We start from the raw sequence: 17,500 nt of genomic DNA, 5'->3' as shown, positions 1-17,500 counted from the left end.
ACATGCAGATTGTATGGATATGTGAAGGACAGATTGATGGCAGCTGGGCTGCACTGCATGCACGGGGAGAGTGCATGCAAGAGATTTTAAAAGCTTTTTAGTTTGGGTTTTTTTTTTTAGCCTAAAAACAGGCTTTTTAGTTACTTCCATTTCTCTGCCCCTCCTTGTTGATGTATTTACCCTACTCCTTGGGCAGGATGCTCACAACTACTGCCATGTCTAAGCACTGGAATCAGGGAGCTGCGCCACAAAAGCCTTTTTCCATACAGCACCACCAGCATCCTGGAGTCCTACAGCTGCAGCCAGGAATTGCTACTGGAAAGAGCTGTGAGGCTTTCTGGAGCCCTTAGGTTGCTGCAAGACAGACCACAAAAATTGCCACCAGGATCAGAGACCTTCAGAAACACCTTCATCATATCAGGAATTTATCCATCCTCTAAGCAGCTCAAAAAAACTCCTTTTTGACCTACGCACAAGGGATTTATGAAAAGGGTTTTTCAGACTTGCCATCAGACAAATAGCTTTAGAGAGAAATATTAGGTTCTCAAAAAAAAATTCTATACATACAAAAAATTTTATACAGTTTATATAAACTGTATCTGTTCTATATCTGTTCTATTTTTTCCTTATGAGCCTGTCTGGGCAAGCACAGAATCTGACATACCTGCCCTTCCCGTGGCAGCTGATCAATCATAATAATAGGTTCATAATAATAGGTTCAGGGGAGAGTCCCTGTTTCTGGACTTCTATTGGGTCTCTTCATCTCACAGCTTTAAATAAGGAGCAGAATGTATTTGCTTTTTCTTCCTCAACTGAAATAAAAATGGCTTCATCAAGCCTCTGTGGACATCACCAGAGATGTTTTGTGTTGTGTGATTCCATTGATTAAGTGGGTGATTCCCTGGTCTGTCCAGTCTTCTGCAGGAAGCTCCCAAGATTATTTTTTTTTTATCTCAAGCAATCACAAGTGTTCCCATATTTGTCTTTTAATTACTGTGGTGGGACTTGGTTGCTATAAAAAGGCAGAGCCATGGGAGAGAAAGTCAAGTCCATATAAAATCTGGAGTTAACCAAGACCTGGGGCTTTGAGGCTCTGTGTTCAGCACAGAACAAATGCAGAAAGCAGCCCAAGAGGGTGATGTGTTGTAGCACTCCTGAACAGAAATACCTGGCAGCTGGAATGAAAGCTTCTAAAGAACTTGTGGTAAGGTCAAACAAGAATTACTGAGGAAGGGAGTGGGTCTTGTATGTGGGAAGGAGTTCAACACTTATTGTTTTCAAGGGAACCCCTGAAGGAATAACTTTGAATGGAATTAAACTACACAGTAGACTAAATCACAAAAAGGGTTTTACAGCAACAGCTCCCTATCTGGGGTGTTTATGTGTTTGTATATGTACACACAAACATAAATATACACACCTAGGTGTTTTCTGTGTTGAAGCATTTATCCCTTTCCCAACCCAGCAATGGTCAGAAGTCTCCTCAAGCAAGCTTCAAAATGAGAACTGTCCCAGTTAACAAAACCTTTTGCAGTTCCCAGCTCCTGTGTTACCAGTTTCAGCACTGAGTGCACCACTTCCATTTTTATGCCAGTGCCCCAAACCCTGGGTCATGCCTCTGCCTAAGGAGAGCAGAGTTAGGCATTATATTTCAATAAATCCTGCACAGGGGCTTTATGCAGACTCACAGCCCCTAATCTTTTTTTAATTCCCACTTATCACAAGCAAGAGGATGTCAGGAGTGAGATCAGTGGTACTGTTTCCCAGTATGAAACGCCTTGTTTTAAAGGAATAAAACACATGCATGTTTCTTGTTACTTTGTAATTTTTCTTTCATAACAATCTCATTCAGTTTTATTTTACAGATCATCACGATCCTTTCTCTGGGTTTGGCATTTAGAGCTCAGAAGCACTGCTACTTACCTTATTGATAATAAAAATTTTAAAATTAATACGTCCTGCTATATGCAGCTTTCATCTGCTCCAGATAAGATAAGGGAGAGGAACAAGATTTCCTTAGAAGGAAACTGGACCCACTGAAAAAAATTATATTTTAGTTTCCTCTAACATGTAAAAAAAAATTATCCCCCAAAATACTTTCCTAGCAACACTTTTAAGATATCCTTTGAGTCCAAAAGCAGATATGTAAATGAGGCTTATATATTAAGACCTCATGTACTGAATTTTAATGTTTCAAAAGGCTCAGGAAAAAACGCTACAGATGTCTTCCCTTTACTCCTCTCATTACTTTCCATCCCTAGTTCTGGTATCAGAGTCATGTTTTCAGGTTTGAACTTCTAAGTAAATATCTAAACTAGGAAAAGGAGGACAAGGGCAGGGAAGAGGACACAATTTATTATCTTTTCACATTAGAGTTACTGGGAACCTTAATGATACACCAAGCTATAAACCCTGTAGCTGGTACTATATTAATCTTCTGTCTGCATGAGAAGTCAGAAAAATATATAATCCTGTTTCTGCATTGCAGATGTTTTATGTCCCTTCCTCAGGCTCTTGTTTTTTTTTTTCATTTTGTAAACATTGCTTTGGGCTGGGGGGGTGAGGTGCCCATGACAAGGTAGGGGATGGCATCTGAACCAGTTTCTTAGCATGAACGGTTATAATAAGATTCAGATGAAGACAATTAAAGAAACAGGCAGCAATTTCATCATTGCAGCAAAGAGCTCCTTTTTTATCAGTCTGAGCACAACTTGTCTCTCCCAACACACTGTCCCTTCACCAAGGTCAATTCTCTCACCAGGCACAGATGGCCCACCCAGGCTTCCCCCCAGCCTGGGCACCAGCCAGGTCCCACCTGCGTGCTGACAGAGCTCCACTTGGGACAGACTCCTGTGGTCTCCACCTCCCTGTCACCCACTGCCATCCACATATTCCTGGAAAAGATGATTTTTCCAGATTTTGTCTTTTGTCAGCCCAAACGTCTCAGCAGATTCCACTTGCTGTACCTGTCTCTGATAAGGAAGCACTACACAGAACAGCCAGGAACACCCAGTGCTCTTTTCCGTCGACCAAGAACAAGATTTAAAAATCAAATGAACAGAAGATTCTGCAAGTAGCAGTGCACACACCTCAATTAAGTGCCCTGGGGACTAACAGCTCCCCACACACGTTCAGCAATAAAACAGCAGCACAAAAACCCCTGTGCCCTGGAGGGGAATTACGGATGCTGCAAGAGAAATATTAGGGCAGCCCTTTCATGTTCTTTCAGGTCAATCCAAGACAGGGAAGGCAGCCTCCCTGCTTTACCCCTCAGTGACAAGGAGCTCTGTCTTGCCCAAAGCAGAAAAATGCCGTAAGGGGATGCGAGAGGCAGCAGACATTTAGGATGAAGCAAAGAAAATAACCTGCAAAGCTAAGTTTGCCCCCAAGCCTATCTGGAGAGCTGGGAGGTACATGGCATGGTAATTAGGCATATCAGGACTTCTGTAACCCTACTGCTCCAAGAGCTTGTTCTTGTGGCACTTTCAGCCATCTTCTTCAGCACTGCTGGGTCAGCAGTACCATTTTATCCTGCAGTTCTCTGCAGAACCGTCTCCCACTACAGCATTCCAGAGGCAACCAGTCCCACCAGTCCCTAAAAGCCCCCCTTGAGTAGTGCAACAATCTGCACTGCAACCAAGCAGCTGCATGCAATTCCTCTCTGAATTTCCCAGGTTAGCTCAGCTGCTGATAAAGAGGTATTCCTTTAAGTACTGGGGGGAGGGAGGGGGGAGGGTGATCTCATTTCATTGTGAAAAGCTACAAGACATCATTATTTCATTGCAATTGCATTTCACTGGTCCCTTATTATCAAACATCATTTGATATATTTTTAGAACAACATGCAAAATCTTCATTAGCATTCAAGCAGAGCAGAGGAATGTGGTAAGAAGGCAGTGTAAAATGAAATAGCTGTCCTCAGCCAGGACAACCATTTCTTCCCAAACTGCCTTACAAAGGAGACAAATCAATGCTGCCTCCTGACATTGGGGATCACACATTTCCCAAGGAGCCTGGAACAGTTTATTGGGAACACTGCTCTCTTTAATTACCTGTGTGACACAAAGTGTACCTATTCTGAAAGACAAGTTGCAATGGTAGCAGGGGATTTTTATTGTGCTTCATCAGCATCAGTGTTTGTGTCAAGGTTAGTTAGATGCTGAGCACGACCATCCTGGAAGACAAATGATACCTATTGCACACACCAAAATAAACACTCACCCTGCTTCTGGAAAGCCTTAACTCTTTTTCTCAAGGTCCACTAAGGCACAGAAACCTACAGCCACTCAGCCTGTAGATGGCTTTTGAAAGGCAATGGCCCCAGGCAATCAAGGCAAGTCCTCCCCACTCCTATCTGGGGAGAAGCACACTGGAGTTGGAGGTGAAAAATGGCTCAAAGACAACTGCAGCAGATGACTGGATACGTGGGAGGGGATAAATACATCAGAATTGTTCAGCTCCCATGCAGAAACCTGCTTCTCACTGGCCACAACCCAAGTGGGCTGGTGGCAAATTTTTGCCAATACCTGAACTAAGTAACAGTGGGACATCCAATTACTGAAGGGACATGAGACAGCAGCAGCAGCAAAGAGGCTGGTGCCATGCTGTGCTTCTGCTCAGAGCCTGGGACTGGGAAAGCTCCAGCCCCCAAGTTCTACAGGAAAGAGGAGGCTGAACAGAAGTGCTCCTTATAGAAGTGATCTCAGAGAAAAGAAGGGCACCTGGGATAAAAAGTGCAGACTGGATGAAAGACCTAGCTTCCACCTGAAGGAACTGTTAATCCAGCACAGCTGAGATATGTAACCACCTCTTTTAGATTGTGCTAAGCTGAAGGTTGTCTCAAGCAAGGTGGGAATTGTCTTACCAGGCTCTGGCTGGGTATACAGAGGGGGGAATTCCTGAAGGCAATTACACAGAATGCTGTTTCTCCTCCTAACTGAGCTACCAGCTTTGCACTGAATTGGAGCACAGTTCAGATAAGAGCATGGAAGATAACTTACAATTAAGACACCTCTTGTCAAAGTAAAAATCTTCTCAAATAAAGTGTATATATGAGATGTGTCATGGAGTTCAAGTCCTTACCTCATTTCCAGAGGTCAGGAACTAGGAAGGCCAGTGAGCTGGAGAAGACATGACCATACCAAAATATCTCCTTGCCCAACACCCAACAGAAAAGTGTCTTCCCTCTCCTATTTCCTCATTTTGTGTGAGATTTTCAGCAAGATTCAAATCATACCAGACTAAAACTCATTTTATTTTTAATTCATTTCATATGGTTTTCTATTTAGCTCACTTTAATTGAAATGCAGTGAACGAAATTATCAATTGAAATTACTTCATCAGCTGTGAGTTTTCATTCTTTAACACATAAAATAAGCTTTCAGTAAACCTAAATCAATTAATTTTTCTTTTCAATCCTAAAAAAAAGTTTACATATCTTCAAACTGCATCCAGGATGCTGAGGCATTGTATTGGGCTTGAACATTACAATTTCCACACTCTAATTGTAAACGTATCCAGGATATTGACCAGATTTTGGCATTTTTTTACTACATGGTGCTTCAGTTCTAGGCTAAATCTTGAAAGTGCAGTTCCAAGTCCTATCCTCTCTTTTAAGTGACTTCTTGTGATGCAACAGCCAAACATCTTTACCAATAACCCAGATCATCCAACTGAGTGCACCTTCTGCAAGTTCACAGGTGACTCAAAACAGGGAGGTGTGGTTGGTACTTAAGCACCTGGGTGGGATGGAGCAACAAACTGACAAGAAGATGAGGATCTCCAACAAAGGGAAGTGCAACCTTCTGCCTCTGGGGAGGAATATTGGTAGCCAGGGCAGGCCGGGGGCCAACGGGCTGGAAAGCAGCTCTGCAGAAAAGGGCTTGGGGTTCCTGGTGGATCCAAGGTTAACCACGAGCCAGCAATGTGTCTTTGGCAGCTAAAAAGGCAATCACCTCCTGGGCTGCACCAGCCAGAGCACTGCCAGCATGCCAAGGGGGTGACATCCCCCTCCACCCAGCCCTGCTGAGACATCTGGGCTGCTGTAAGCATGCTGGGCTCCCCCAACAAGAGGGACATGGACTTCCTGAAGAGAGAACCCAGTTGAGAGAGATAAAGAAGATGAAAGGACTGGAGAGCACCTGACATGCAAGTTGGAGGTTGAGAAAATCAGGACTGTTCAGCCTGGAGAAGAAAAGGCTCAGGGGAGACCTGACCAATGTGTATGAACCCTTATGGGAGGGATTAAAGATTCAGTGAAAGGCAGAGACAAGAGAGCCAACAAACAGGGAAAATTCCATTTAGAGATGAAAAAGCTGTGAGATTGGCAAAGGCTGCCCAGAGAAGTTGTGGAGTCTCCATCTTCATGATGATCAAAACCTGGCTGGACACAGCCCTGAGCAGCCTGCTCTAGGTGACTCCACTTGGAGCAAGGGGAGCTTGAACTGGATGATCTCCAAAGGAGCCTCCCAACCTCATCTGCTCTGGGATGCTGTGACTCTGAGATCAGCCAGCTCATCCACCCAGTTCACCTGTGCCACGTGTGGAAAGGAGACAGCAGGTAAAAAATTCACAAGCACTTTCAAATAAATCAAAATTATTATTGTTGGTCCTCCTCTATGAAATTTCATATGAAATGCCTCTAGGATTTCTCTGGCAGCACGGTGCACCATGCAGTGGTTATTTTAAAACAAGGAAAAACATCTTACCAACAGATGAACTTGTTCATACAAAATGGGTAGAAGGGAAGGATTTTGTGACTTGGTTATCATTTCCCAGCTATGCAAAGTCACGTATTTAATCAGGCATCCCACATCACTTCATGGTCTTCATATTCCCCTGATCTGCAGTGTTACAAAGGAACATGTCCTGCATTTCTGTGATGCCAGCCTCTTAGAACTATTTCCCTGTTACTGGGCTATTTTAAAATACATTTCATCCCCAACCCTTTGGTTATAAATTGATTCTTTTTCTTCAACTGCCGATCTCCAATTTTAACACAGAAACAAGAGCATCAAGTAAAGTAACATAAAAAGCAGGCATTTACCCCTGGACATGAATAAAACCTGTAAAACTTCAAACAACCAACCCACAGCTCTTAAGATTGTACCATAGGTTTATGCTCTGTACAAAACGGCACCAAGCTTGAAAATAAAAATTACAGAAAAATGCAGCTAATCATCCTAATTGCTTTACTTGTGAAATGAAAGCCTGTATGTTTCTAGAAGCTGTGTAAGCCTATATATCCTTTATTTATACATGCTTGCATATATAAAAAAAAAAAATCTAGCATCCAAAACATAACCTATCCAGCAAGAACTATCATTCCATTACGCAACCGTTCCGCTAAGGATATTTCCTTTTGGAACACAACGTGTGTAAAGGTGATGCACAAGGGTAAATTCTGTCCAGTCTTACAGTGCTGAACATCCCTGCTGTGCATAATAAAGCCCTGGTAAGTTGAATCCAAGCTGAGGTTTCCTCATGGCAAGGGTGACGCCTGGACTGCAGGTGCTGCAGAGGCAGCAGAACTATCCCGGGCACTGATTTTGTTGCTCTGAGCCAGAGTGAGAGGGAGGCTCCACTCAGAGGGGATTCACTGCTCCTCCTTGGCTCAACAAGAAAAGAATCTCAGTGAGAGCAGGAGAGAGACTCTCTCAAGCTTCAGCAACACAGTTTAATACATGAATTCAACAAACAAACCTCTCCCAGAGCAGGTGATTCAATCGCAACCATCGTGAGCCCTGGGTTTTTTTAGCCCTTTTCCTATGGACTTATTGAAATTGTGTCACTGGGAGGGGGGGATTTTTTTTTTTTTTCCTGTGGATCAGATAATGTCTAATATTAACGTAATTGTTTTTGTTCACTTTCATCCATCAGCCAGAAAGGCACAGCAAGACCTGCTGAATTCCAGAGAACAGTAATATCCTTCTTTGTCTCTCCTTGAAAACATAATGAAAAATCTGGCAAAAGGCAAAGCTTATTCTCTTACAAGGTTCCACAGGCAGGTGAATCAAATAAACTGCTGTCTTTCCTTCAGAACATGATTTTACCTGTGGAAGTATTTCTATTTATCAGAAAGATGTGGGTTCAATTTACAGAACTATCAGCTGTTGGAGTCCTACTGCAGTATAATGAGGTTTCCAGTGAATGTGAGAGATAGTTGCAAGGTCACGACTTCTAAATTTATTTTAAAATGTAACAAGGAATTCCTACATAGACAACTGACATCTGAAAATACAAACTGCAGGATGAAAATTAAAAGGCAAAAACACTTGTAACATTCATATATTAGCAGAATGTATGCTCAAGTTATCAGACGGGGATATTTTTTTAATGGTTTTTTTTCTTTTTTTTTTTTTAGTATGATTAAAAAAATGTTTGCATCCCAGATTCAATAGCACTGGAAAACAGAATCTGTGTCTTCTAAATGCTAGGAGAAGAGGGAAAATAATCTTTTAAAACTGTTTCCTGGGTACATGATATTAAATTTAAAAGAAAAAAAAAAAAAAAGCACTCACAAAATCCACTTTATGGAAGCTCTTAAAGAACAGTATGAGACCCAGTTCATCATTACCATGTAACATGTAATCCTACTGAGAAACATGACAACTCTTCCAAGCTATTTCAATATACATGCATGAAACCTTTTTATAGATGCAGAAACCATGAGAAATATCATTCAGTTTGGATTTGCAACAGAAAAAAAATAAAAATGACCTTTTCCATGAAAATGTGAGTGTATTTACCATTGACATGCTGGACCAAAATCAATTCTTCACAGAAAGGCAGATATATGAAAAGGATGAAAAGGGGGGCACACACACACACAAAAAAAAGGGGGGGGGAGGGTGTATTCATGCTGCATTACTATACACAACTTATAGATAAGCCTTATTTAAAAACCTATTCATTTTCCCAGCACTAAAGGGAAAATATGAAACACTTCTTCACAGGTAGCAAATTTGGATTAAAATGAGAGGAAGATGAACAAAGTACAAGATGTATGTGATCAAAGAGCTGCTGGATACCTGAGTCAAACAGTTATTTCAGAGCAAGGTACAAGAGCTAGTCATGCATATGGATGACCCTCACAAATTAAATGCTAATCAGGAATGCATCTCAACATTAAAAAAAAAAAAAAAGAAAAGTGGACTATGAAGTAGATCTCTAACCTCCTATTACTAAGCAAAGACTAAAAAAAACCCCCTAATTATCAATTTCACACTGCAGATATGTAATACTAACCAGAAATCCCAGCAAGAAAATCATATTTTTTTTAGCATGAAGCCTGCCAGCTATCTTTCTAAGATCCTCATTTGTGTCATATCCCTGCAATCCCTTATCAGAGTAGCTAAGAGAATGCAATCAGCAGGTCAAATGACCAGAAGCCCTCCCAAGCATGCAGCTCTCTGGATGTTACCACGCAGGAAAACCCATTCCCCTTCACCAACTTCAATACTTACCTTCCAGAAGATCTGGGAAGCAGCAGGCTAAGCATCTGCTCCCGGGCTGCCTACACCCATCATCCCCGAGTCCTCAGCACCTCGGTGCCAGGCTGAAGCTCCTGCCCCAGCTGGTGTAGGACAAGTTAAAGTCAAGGAGCTGGAGCTGGGGAAGCAGAGCTCAGCTGCTGCCCGGCCTGCTGGGCAGAGGAGCTGCCAGCGCCGCAGGCAGGGACCCGGCGCACAGCATCTCCCTTTACATAAGAGGCAATGACTCCTCTAATCTCAGGCTTCCTGCTAAAGGGCTGGATGCATCAGGAACAGCCAAAAGCATGCAGGGATTTGGAGCTGATGCTTCTTTTAAAAAATAAGTCAACAAATAAATATTCGTTTAAAAAAAATAAAAAAAAAGATACCCGTCAGAACGCTCGGTGCCGTCCATCACAGGAACCTTTCCCCACCTTACCATAGGAAACATCATGCATGCTCCAAATTACATAAAATCCCCTGTCTCTTTAACAGCATTTTCTAATCCATTTCAATAGAAAGGCAACATTCACGTTGTCATTTTCTTTTTAATGTGTGCCCTCTTACTTTCAAACGTGCACATTGAAAAAATACAAGCGGCTCTATAAATAAACCTGGTTGAGGATTACACCTTTTCCTAACAAGAAATGTCTTTGCCTATCACAAGAGAATATTACTTAAAGGAAGGTTAAAAAAGGAAAAGAAAAGAAAAAAAGAAAGAGAGTCACATTTCAGTGCCTTTTCAGCACTTCACTTCTGGTAGAAAAAAGGTACATCCAATCCTTACCAGCAATGATAAAAGCAAAATCTCATCCACGTGTTTTCCTCCTCACTAAATAACAGATTTAGTCAAAATCAAGCCCATACATTTAAACAACAAGGAGACCATACTGAATTTTCAACCTAGAAAATCCCAGCGAATGGTTTCTGATGCAAGAGTGCCTTTTGGCAATGCAGTTTCTCTTTGACCTTACAGAATAATCTACAGAAGTTGCAGCATTACCTTCCCAGAGATTCACAAGGCAGGGACCCAAACCTAATGCATCCCTCAGACCCAGTCTCCACACCATTTTCTCATCACCCTCTGCCTTCACGAGAAGCAAATTGCCGAATAAACAAGGGAAGGGGAGGGGGAGGGGGGAGAAATTATTCTCTTTTTTTTTTTTTTCTTTTTTTTTTGTATTCTCATGATCATCATTGCTATTCTCATGCTGTGGCCGTCGCTACTTACTTGGCTAAGATATCATCACAGATCCAAAACGCTTTCAATTACACAGCGGAGTAATCACGGTTCGGCATCTGTGCGGGGCTGGCTGAGCGGAGCGGCGCGGAGAGGCGCGGAGCTGCCTGCGCGGGGTCCCTCTGCAGACTGTACCACCCCGGTACAGGTGGGGAGGGGGCAGCCGCGGAACCGGGCGCAGCATCCCCGGCCCCGCAGCAGCCCGGGGGATGATGTTTCACCGCCCGCAGCCGCGGATGCCTGCGGGGGGAAAAGCGAGCGGCAGGCGCGGGGAGGGGAAGGGGAAGGTTTCTCTGAAAGAAAAATGGACTGAACCACCATGTTGTTGTTTGTGATTTTTTTTTTTTTTTTTTTTTTTTTAATACTTCCCCGGGGATAATGACAAAAACGGAATATGGCAAACTCCCAGGAATATGCCACTGACTCAGAAACGGGAGAAACCTTCAAGGACAAGGACTGTCGAGCCCCATCGCGATCGTTTGAGAGGGAAAAGATGGGAGGGGGAGAGGGGGAGGAACAGGCAGGAAAGGTTGGGTGTAAAAGGGGCCAAGGGGACAGCGGGAAGGACCAAACCCCCCGCACCCCTCCAGCTGGGAGGACTCGGCTGAGCTCTGGACCGCAGGGTACCAAATGCCTCCCCAGCCCTGCAAACGAATGATGCATCTGACAGCAAAGGGAACAAATATGTCTCTCCTACAAATTACTCCATAATCACCTTTTGCTAAGGTTCAGCTTGCTCTCCCTCCCTTGCTCTCCTCTTGCTTGAGAACAACGTTCAGTATGATAAAGTATCTGCAGGGCTGCAATCATTTTGTTGTATTTGTGTTTCTGTCACACCATCCAGAAATCTAAATCTAAAATCCTCCAGGAGAAGCACACAAAATATCCTCCTTTTTAATCTCCTCTGGTCACATTAGCATAGGCTGTAGAACCCTACATGCATTCCAGAGCAGATTCCTGCCCCTTTTTTGTTTTGGTTTAAATTATATGAAATAAAGCCTCTGCCTCATGATAAGGACAGCCTTGCACTTGGAAGAATCAGTCTGTTTTAATTAGAGCTTCTTACCATCTACTCTGGGTTATTCCTTTAAAAAAAAAAAAAAAATCTACCTGTTACATTGAATTTTTAGCACACACAGGATTCCGAGATGTAAAAGCCTGATTTCAGTAGAATACCCTGTTATGGCTATGGAAAAAAACCAAAAAACAAAACACAAAAAAACCCTCTAAAAACAAAAAACAAGACAGAGACATAAACCCCTTAAAAAGCACATTTTCTCTGTTACATTTTACTTTTTTTCTAAGTCAGTTTTGATCAGTACATGTACCCTGCTCAAACTGCAACTTCAAATTCCCTGCCTCAAACCATTTAAACCTGGCACTGAGCAGCACAGCAAAATGTCAGGTATTTCATGGGGTATGTATAAAGCAGTGTACATAAAAGTTGGAATCTTTTCCATAGGATCCTGGGACAGCAGTGGTTCGTGACTTCCCTCTGTCTTGGACAGAGTGGGCAATTGCAAGTAAGCATCCTTCCCTCAGCACTAATAGGAGTAGCTGTGCTGATGCTCTGTCATCCTGCCTTACTTGCTGCTCAGAATATCAATTCAGCCAGTTAAACCAAAAGTCTGTACTGCACTGCACCAAAATGGAAGCTATTTAAAAAAAAAAAAAAAAAAAAAAAAAAAAAAAAAGGGCCAGGATCATTGATCAGGGAGTCTTATCTATGCTGAGCAATTTTTTCTTTCAATGAAGGAAAATGTAAAAACAGGACTGGGATCAATGCAGATTTTTCTCATGGAAAGCTACAGGCAATTACACACATGCCAGGACACTCTATGCAGTGACTTTGGGTTATATTAAGCACAGAGACGTGTCCCCTTTTTCTTAGCAAGTCCTTGGTACAAACTGCAGCTTTAAGGAGCATGGAGTGCAGGGTCAAAACTGAATTCAAGCTTTGAACAAAACAGAAACAGAACAAAAAAGTGCTATATTTAAGAGGTGTCATGCTTATGTCCGAGACCCATAAATGCTGGTGACCTCTACTGCTCTGTCAGAAAAGCAGGAAGATACTAAGAAAATCTGCAATTCTTTGGCTACTGAATTTTTTTTTTTTTTTTTTTAATTTGGTAGAAATTTTAAGGATAATTTGAAATACAATAGAAGGTTGATTGACACAGTAACAAAATACATTAAGGAAGATTTTTTTTAAACTGTCTTTCCTAGATGAAGGGAAGACTAGTTTAAATATTACATTATAAAAACTTGTTTCATCCATCTGGCTACTGCCAGTTTGAGAACTGCTGCTCTCAGAGATCATGTCTCATAAAACTGAAACTTCAGTCCAGACAGAGAACCAGAATGCCTTCATCAGAAAACACTCTGATTCTTATTCTTGATTAACAGAATGGGCAAGAGAACAAGAGGAAGAAAATAACAAAAGAGCCTGGATGTGGCACTCAGTGCCATGGGCTGGGAACCACGGGGGGAGTGGAGCAAGGGTTGGACTTGATGAGCTCTGAGGTCCCTTCCAACCCAGCCAATTCTATGATTCTATGAAAAGTTCAAATGGAAAAAAAAAAATCCTACTTTGAACACATTATTATTAGAGACCCAATCCAACAGAACCATTTCTCACATGACTATTCCCTTTTAAGAGAGGGCCTCAAATGTACTATAGCACAGCAGAAGATGGCCAAGCTCTTAATTAACCTTTTTTTTGAGGAGGCCATTCCCAGGGAGGTGTGTGTGTGAGTCTTGGTGTTGGTACCTTCAGGACAAGGCTGTTAGGAGGAGGAAAACCACTGCTGCTGAGCTCCAGCCCAGAGTTTGTGTCTGACTCCTGGTGTTGGTACCTTCAGGACAAGGCTGTTAGGAGGAGGAACACCACTGCTGCTGAGCTCCAGCCCAGGAGATGGAGCTTCTGGAATAAGAACTGAACTCCTGTGTCATGGCACCTCTGCACAACACAGAGAGCTTGCCCTGGTTTTCAGGCAAGAAGGTACAAAGGAAGGGTCACATTCTACCTGTCCTTTAAAGCCCCCAAGTGCAAACTCTGCAGAACTGCTCCAATCTTTTCACCAGCACTACTGCAGGTCAGTGCCACCACCACCACCCGGGTCCTGCACCAAGGCTGGGGGTTCCTTGGGATGCACCCACCAGCTTCCATGCTATAAACCACTTCCCACAGGGAATTCCTGCTATCTGTAGTTGGACAAAACCAGCAATCCTACCCCTGCCATCCAGTAAACAGCAGGAGTAGTAGCACACCAGCCTCAGGGACTGAAGGGGGCTTTGGGTTGGTTTGTTGTTTTTTTTTTCACAGCACAGCAGTGAGGAAAGTCAAATTTTCCCATTTGTTTGGCTTCCAGCATGTGCAACTCAAAATGGCCACAGTGTTAGCAGGCTTTTTCTAGCTATTCCATCATAAAATTTAATAGCAAAGGATTGCAAAAGAAGATAACATCTGTGCCTCTCCTGAAATGAAGATTGTCAGTGCATCTCCCTGCCTATTAAAGCACCCAGTAGCATATTATTTAGCTCTGACACAAGAACAATTTAACACCTTAACTTGGGGGCAAGGAGTGAAAATGGAGTTAAAAAGGAGTAGAAAACTAGAAGAAAAAAAAATATTCTTCTTGGGACTAAGCTTAAAAAACACAACAATGTTAATGGGATGCAAAGGGAATGAGACTTCAGCTGCTGAGCTTGAAATGTGACTTGAAAAATTGTTTTGCCAGTGGAACATCAACTGGTAATTCAGAAAATATTCACAGGCAAAAGAAGGAGACTACCTGATTTCTTTGGAGAAAAATTTAATTCCATATGTGCTGGAGATAGATATCATAAGCACATTTCAAGGTCTTTATGACATAATTAATGACAGAAAACACAGGAACATAATTTTAATTCCTCTTTCAGGATCTTGGGGACCAAGACCTCCTTTTCAGCAAGGTTGTCCAATCAGAGGAACAGCACTGGAAATCTGCAGCAGATTTTTAGTATTTTTCTAATCACAACCCAGATACTTAAACTAGAACAGCAGACTGGCAGCCTTTCATATTTTTAAACCTCATTTGCTACATTTTAAAAACAAGAATTAAATATGTTTTCAGACTCGGTGTTTCTCCAGTTTTGCAACATTCTGCAGTATCATTTCTGCAAAGAAACAGCTTGCATTTCCAAACTGTGCAAACACATTGTGATCCTAGGAAACAACATGACCTAATAAAAGAAGCAGAGGAGAGGGATCTCAGAACACTCAAATTCAAGGACTTGTCCTGCTGCTTCTTGACTGAGATGTTAGTAGGTCACTTGATCCCACTGTGCTTCAATTTCCCTAACTTTAAAATAAGTATATTCACCAGTTTAAATTGCAGTGGTTACACCTTGCTTTATTGCTTAACTCATTCCTGTCTTTGGGAAAAGGGCATTGGACACACCTGAGTCTGCCTGGGGAAGTACTCAAAGTTAGGAGGTAAGACAAGTGCATTTAAACCATGTAAGCACAGAGCTGCCTTACACCCAAATTTATTTTATTGTACAAATTACTACTTTTTTTCTGGCTGCTAAATTATTGTGGACCCCAATACCTCATTTCCTAGAGCAGAATCCCAGCTTTCCCATTATCTGGAAGGAAACCCACCAGCCAGCCAACACTGCATCCAACCAACTCCCAACCTTTCCTATCTACCATCAGGTGTCTGTGTTGACACAGATTTTGTTCCTTCCATGCCCTAACAGCCATGCTCAAAAGGAGCAGATGTCTACAAAGTTGAGCTGGCATTGCTGTGCCCAAAAAACAAAACCAAACTCTGAGGATCACCCAAGCAGGAAGAAAAGTCATTAGCTTCTTTAAAGAAGAACAAAACCTAAGGCAAGCAAAAGCAGCTGGAAGAAGGGTTAATAAGCCTGAGCTTCCCAATAAAGATGAAGTAAACCTGGCTGGCTGCCACTGCCTAACCACAGCAGTGACAGAGAAGCATCTTCCCAGGCTCCAAAGTAATCTGTATTTGGCAAAGTGAGCACCTGCACCACCTGATACAGGTAAGCCTAAATCCACACTGAAACCAGCAGCTCAGCAGCCTGGGAATATGAGAACAGTATTCTACATATTATACAAGCACCCCACTTTCCTTTTACTGTACAGACTGAACCTTCTGTATCACAGCCTGAGGAGAAAAGCTGCATTTTGACACTCAGAACAAATCTTAGCCAACAAACTGGCCTGACAGGAGCTTTACAGAACTATCTTCTGAAGGTGCCACAACCTTCAGGAAGTGAAGGATGAGGCTTGGGAATCACCCTTTCATTTAGTGCTCATTTAATCCCCATAGCTGTGCCAGTCTTTGAAGCAGGACCTGTGCCAGCAGCCTTCCAGCATTAATCTGTTACTTAACATACTATCTTGGTACTAGCAGGGGACTCAGAGGTAACTCCTGGCTTTCTGTGGTATGAGTTGTCTTCTCCTGTTCTGGAAGGGACTGTTACACTTCCTCTTGAGTCTGGTATCACTGCTTTTCTGGTCTTCATGGAAATCACAGGTCCTTGGAGGCACCAGCAGGATTCTGATGTTTAAATTCAAATGGCAGAATCCCATGAATTTGTATCAAAGATACAGATTTCAAACTTTCTAACTTTCAACCCTATTTCCAAAGATCCCTGAAATGTAGAGTTGGTTTACATGGACCCATCTCTCCATATCCTCAAAATTATTCTCCCAGAAAAAAAAGTTTAGAACAAGAACTCAGTTCAGAACCTTCTCCTGATATCACTTACTTAAACTACTACCATAATTTTATAGAGATTGTTTTTTCCTTCTTACTGGTTAATGATCCATAGAGGAAAACACTTCAATCTGACAAATATATGCAAACCCAGGAAGCATCTGAAGGAGCATCCTTTACTGGGAAACTCTATATAGCTATGACACAGACATGGATCTCAAGGTAAGCACCACCTTTACACAGCCAGGCCCCACTTTGGCCTTAAACTGTACCTTAAAAAGGAAACCCAACATTATTCTATTTAATTAATTAACTGTTAAGAGTCATCTATCAGACAAACAAGACAGTAATAAATAACAGCCAACTAAAGTAAAAATGTGACATGGTAATAATACTACTTTAAAAATGCATCCCTCTTTTAGGGCATTCTTTAAGCTTTCATTTCTCAATATATAGAATTTTCATACACACCTTGATATCCCTCCTGTCAAACTCATTAGGACTGATACAACAGCAACCATTGTAGTCTTTTCTTAAGACTTTATCAAAGGGCTCTGAATTGAAGCCTGTATCAGCATTATTTGATATATTACTCCAGTAAAAGCAAATGATTAACATAAATGGAAATAACAGTGGGACAAGGTTCAATCACTCTTAACAATTAAAAAGGGGTAACAAAATTCTAACAAAGTATTAAAGGCTTCTGATAGCTCAGCAAATGGTACAAGCAGGATACATATTTCCTAGAAATTAATCTTCTTGAGGGATTTACTTCTGTTGAGGGGCTTTTTACAGCACAGATAAAAGTCTATGTAGAGTTATTGGGCAAAGCAACCTCACCTGCTAAGCTTTGCTGAACTGCTTACAGTACCTGGGACCTGTTCTGTGACCATGCTCACCCAGCCCAGGGGCCCATGCAGTCAGCCCCAGCCTCCTTGGGTGGGTGTCCCCCCCATCCCAACACCTCCAGCCTCTCCTTGCTGCCAGGCCACAAAGCCCAACCCAAAGACTTTCTGCTCTTGAGGTTCCTCTGCATGGGAAGAAAAACTGGAGCTGGCCTGGCA

At 42.3% G+C, this 17,500-nt stretch overlaps 1 protein-coding gene across 34 annotated transcripts in view; it reads right to left on the bottom strand.

The window, feature by feature from the left end:
• Positions 1-17,500, bottom strand: part of ATP2B2 (ATPase plasma membrane Ca2+ transporting 2) — a 408,804-nt gene that overhangs the window by 226,810 nt on the left and 164,494 nt on the right. For 3 of the 34 annotated variants that reach the window (XM_071755384.1, XM_071755388.1, XM_071755386.1), the window contains exon 1: positions 10,702-10,976. The exons of 24 other annotated variants lie outside the window; for them this stretch is intronic. The gene's annotated coding sequence lies outside the window, so the exon portion shown is untranslated. Of the gene's footprint in view, positions 1-9,464; positions 10,448-10,473; positions 10,579-10,701; positions 11,017-17,500 lie in introns of those variants that run through there. 7 more of the 34 variants (XM_071755376.1, XM_071755370.1, XM_071755380.1 and 4 more) reach the window with 7 other exon arrangements.

Source organism: Heliangelus exortis, chromosome 12 (assembly GCF_036169615.1).
Source record: "Heliangelus exortis chromosome 12, bHelExo1.hap1, whole genome shotgun sequence".
Lineage (NCBI taxonomy): Eukaryota > Metazoa > Chordata > Aves > Apodiformes > Trochilidae > Heliangelus > Heliangelus exortis.
The sequence above is the reverse complement of the archived record's forward strand: the minus strand, read 5'-3'. Positions and strand labels throughout refer to the sequence as shown.